The sequence below is a fragment of the Nicotiana attenuata genome, unplaced genomic scaffold, assembly GCF_001879085.1.
Source record: "Nicotiana attenuata strain UT unplaced genomic scaffold, NIATTr2, whole genome shotgun sequence".
In the NCBI taxonomy this organism is placed as follows: Eukaryota; Viridiplantae; Streptophyta; class Magnoliopsida; order Solanales; family Solanaceae; genus Nicotiana; species Nicotiana attenuata.
Window position 1 is genome coordinate 202,589 of NW_017671456.1, and position 5,107 is coordinate 207,695.

Sequence of the window (5,107 nt, forward strand, 5' to 3'; positions counted from 1 at the left end):
CTGTGAGCACGTGATTTTTGCCCTATATGAATTATTCCCAAAAATTCAAACAAAATGATTTCTTTCATTATTTTGCAATTTTGTGACATTTTATGTTAATTGTTTGCATTTTATTTGTGCATTTTAATTCATATGAAAAATATAAAAATACACTTGACATTTGTTTAGGATTTAATTTCATATTTTAGGATTAATTAGTAGTTAAGGAAAAAATAAAGAAAACAACAAAAATGGTCTTTTTGCATTTTTTAGTTTTAATTTGTCTTAATTTGTATTTAATTAGAAATTAGGGTATTTGGAAAGTAGAAAATATAATTTTTGAGTGTCAATTTGGTTTTTTGAGTTTTGATTTAGCATTTCAAAAAAATCAGAAAAATAAATAAAAGAAAAGAGAAAACAATTTTTAAAAAATTAAGAGAAAAGGAATTAAAAAGAGAGAAGGTTTAAATTGGGCCAAATTTTGGTTTTAAACACCCAGCCCAAACGGACTCTTCCCCAAACCCATTCCAGACCCAGCCCATACCCGTCCAACCTGGTCCAATCCCCTTACCACCCAAAACGACGTCGTTTCATTGAAGACCCATCTCAGCCGTCGAGGTCTCTTGATCCAACGGTTGGGAAGTGGGTATCATTTGGTATAAAATTGTCGGAATCCCATACACCCCCCCTTTGACCTCTCTCATTCACCCTTCAGAGATCACCCCCGTTCCCCGTCGGCTACCGCCCCGGACTGCCACCGGAAATCGCCTCACGGCGGCAGCCGGCCACCAAACGACCTCAAAATTTCACCACAAACTCTCCTTCTCTTCCTCTTTCCAACCCCCAAAACCATATCCCTCAAATCATAACCAATCTTCTCGAATCTTGGATTAAATTTTTGGCCAAAATGCAAACTCATCCAAATCTAACCAACTTCATACCCCGTACTCTCCTAACCCTCCTCATCTCTAATCTCAAACCAAAACCTTTTAAATCTCAGCGAAATCTCTTCAATTTTAGATCTAGGGTTTTCGAATTTCAATCCGTCTTGGGAATTTCGAGCACTCTGTTGGTCCCTCAAAAACTTTGAATCCCAAAACTCGGACCAACTCGGAGTCAGTCCAATCAAAGACTAAGATTAGTAAGTTCCTTTTCAAATTGATTCTGTTCTTTTTGGTTCTATATCTGTTCCTATTGTTTTAGTTCAGTTTTTGTTTTATTGGAATTAATTTTGATTTAGTTTAGTTTCAGTTCGTAATTTTGTTATACTTTAGTTTCAATTTTTATTTGTTTCAGTTCGTGTTCATGATTTCAGTTCATGATTTTGATTTCAGTGTTTATTTGTTATTAGTTCGTGTGTTATCTTGTTCAGTGTTTATGTTGATTGTTAATTGTTAGTTACTTTAGTTTGTTAATTGTTAATTCAATGTTGGTGTTAACTAAAGCATTTAGGTTAATTAGTATTGATTAGTTCATTTTTTTAAGTTAGGTTGATTAGATATAGCTGAATAAATCACTCTTTAGTTAACCATAGTTGGTTTTGTAACCAAGGTGAAGAGGTTTGGTTGGGTTAGTAATTTTGAAAGCAATCAAGGGTAGTTTAGGGATACAAAATGGGTTGGTTTGTTAAAGGTTAGTAATTTTAGAACCAAAATAAGGGTAAGATAGGCAATTCAAGGGTAGGGAATCTAGTAAGAACTTCCTAGAAGCTTCTAGATTTGGATTTTAAGGTAAATTTCAGAATATAAGTGATATAACTTGAGAAACAAGTCAATAAATAAAGGACTAATCTGAAATAAAAGGGGGACTAAAAAGAAAACTGAAAATCTGAGGGCTGCCCTCACTTTTTGCCTATAAAAGGCAGCAGATACTGCCTTGTTGAAGGGGTTTTTTGGCAGCCTAAAATTTCCCTACCAAAATACTCTCTAGTTTCAGATTAAAAGGAGATCTAGAATTTGAAATTTTCTTTTAGAGTCTTAATCTTTCTACAGAAAAATAAAACACAACAAAAACTCTTCAAAAAATACCAAAATTACTGTTACATCGAGTACTGTGAGTTCTGATAATTAATCTCCATGAATTGTTTACTTTCGAGTGGAACCTGTGGGTTGTGAAAGTTCAGGGGTTCACTTCGAGTGATTTTGAGCCATGAATTCAGCTCTTTAGCTCATCTAGGTTCAGAAATAATTTGCGCTCCTTTATTGTTGTTTTGTACCTGGAATCTGGTTGTGTTTGGAATCAATCGAGTTCGAATTTGACTGGTCTGAGTTAGCTAGTGGTTCAGCTGGTTGTTTGTATTTGAGTCCTGGGTTCAATTGCTCATTGGTTGAGGTAGCCTGTATTTTCAAAATTCAATCCTGGAGTGATTTGATGTTATACATTGAGTTGTGATCTCAATTTCGATCTACTGTTTTGACTGCCTGCTCATTGTTGCTGATCCTCACTTGTCTCACCTTCTATTTTCCAGGTGCATATTTTGAACCTTGGTGTTGTAATTTTCAGAAGTTGGAATGGAATCCCATGTTCTTCCCCTGCTGAACCTGTCTTATTTTCCGTGTTTAGTCATAGTTTAGTTCATTCAATTACTGCTTCATTAATTGAGTTTTGTAATTAAATTTGGACTGATGGACTGATATTCATTCATTCACCTTGACATAGTATAGTTGTATTACTGTGTAAGCTAGCTACTGAAGTAAAGAGATAGTTGAAACAGGAAATGATTCCGAAGTCTGTGATCCTTAGGTGTATTAACACGTTAGCAAGTGAGCTGAGAATTAACGCATAGGCCCTGTTCATGTTGAGTCTCCACATTGATTGCAGTAGTTCATTTTTGAAATCATGAATCACTTGAATGTTGAGTTAGTAATGCGAGCTTGAATTAAATCAAAGTAGTTGGCATGCCTTGTGTTAATAGTATCACGTCTCCAACTGGTTTGTTTTCATTTTAGCTCTATCTGAGAACTCATTAGACGACGAGTAGATGAAATAATTTGAGCATGAAATCGAAAATTCAAATGATCAACATCTCATTAGTTTGAATATCTATGTATCGTCTTCTTTTGTTATAATTGTTAACCACATTTGGATCCCTTGGCCCTAGTCCGTTGGTTTCTGCCCTTGGCCTGTCTTCAGGCCACTTGGTTTTGGCATTTTAACAGGTTGCCCAAGACCTGGGCCCAAATAAACTGTAGACCTTCCCTTCTTATGGCCCGGCCATGCGGGCTGCATTCAAGCCCAAAATAATTTAAGACTTGAATATATATGAGCCCCGGACGCAAGCGCAATAACTGTAGGTAATATTAAATGATTAGGAATTTCCTTTAGTATTAAAGATAAACAAAAGATAAGAAAATCATAGTTCCTCGAGGTTTGCCCTTTAACAATAAAACGAGATGAGCCTCGCTAAACAAATAAACAAATTGCGGAGCCCTCGGTAAATGTTTATACAAAATACTTAGAATTCGGGACGGGCCGTTTAGCGAATTTTACGGCCTTCCCCAAAGATAATAATGCGTTAGTCACTTTAGGCGCTTTTTTTAAATTATTTTACCTTCTTAAATACGGGTGCACATTTATGTGACCCAAATCCAAATCTCAACGAAGTCGAAATGTGTCGAAAATCGCGGGTGCATTTATGTGATGCGATTCGAGACATGTTTTCACGACGTTGCAATTCTCTTACAATAATAATAATAAAAGCGGTTCAAAGTTAAGAGCACATAGGTTAAAACATGTACTAAAATCAAGTAAATAAGCCAAATATGACAGTTGAGCGACCGTGCTAGAACCACGGATTCGGGAATGCCTAACACCTTCTCCCGGGTCAACAGAATTCCTTACTCGGATTTCAGGATCGCGGACTGTCAAACAGAGTCACATTTTCCTCGGATCGGGACTCAACCGGTGACTTGGGACATCATTAATCTCCCAAGTGACGACTCTGAATCTTAATAAATAGCGAATCCCGTTTCGATTGTCCTTTAAGTGGAAAAACTCCTTTACGCCCTTGCTGGTGTAGTAAGAAAAAGGAGGTGTCACAGCTGGCACATTGGATGCAGTGAGTAGCATGGAAATTCGAAGTGAGGATCAAGGTTGTAGTTGGGTCCTGGTAAGGATGTCACGGGCTCGGATGAGCGAGGAAAGGGTTGAATGATTAGAGTGAATTGGTATTGTCTTCAGCGTCACCTGAAATCGATGTTTTGTGAAAGAGGCTTTGCATCCTGGTTAAGGATTTTTGATCATTTTTTCAGCGTTAGTGCGTCCGGTGGATTAGACGGGCGAACCCGCTATTTATTTCGGCAAATTTTTGGGAGCGTGTCCCACGGGAAGATTGTATAAGTGTAACATGTAGTCACTTGATTGGCTAGATATTTGAACTAAGTGTGAGGATTGTGGTAATGTCACTAAATTTGAGAAATTACGCCTGGAGGGCACTTTGTTTACTGGGTTATGAACCGAGGAGGTTGCTCCGGTTATGACGGTTGTTCTTATGTGTTTTGAGGAAAAGGGAGTTACTATGGACCTTTGAAAGGTGATTAGCCAAGTGGGTGCAATCAGAAATCAGCTTGAGATCAATGGATTTATACATGTGATCAGGGCTGTATATCAGGCCAGTTGTGTTCGTTTCAGCGAGCGTTCCCTATGGAGGAACAGTCGGGGTGTTATTTTGTCATCAGTTATTCCGGGTAATGATGTATTGCGCCGTATGGGTTATGAGACGGCTTGGTAAATTCTTATGTGTTAAGGTTCCGCGTGGCGATGATGTTATGTGAGTAGGATGGCTCTTGAGATTTAGATCTTGTAACGCACCTCAGTTATGCTTGAGTTTTGTAGCCTATAGCGCTATGTGTTTTTCTCAGGGATTGTTATTATGCACTTAGTGTGTTCATGACTGACATTCAGTATTTTATTGAAATGAGCAATCTAGCTCGATGTGCATCTCCTTATGTGAGATCTATGTGTGGATCGGGTGGCACGCCGCCATGGGTATGTTAGTTGGATCGGGTTGCGCGCCGCAACAGTGTGATGTTGAGTATAGTTTTTCTATATGCTATTTCTGTATGTCTCGTTTCCTATTTCTAGGGAAAGTCCGTATTAGTGCGGGAGTTAGGTAATTCCTTCCAGAGTT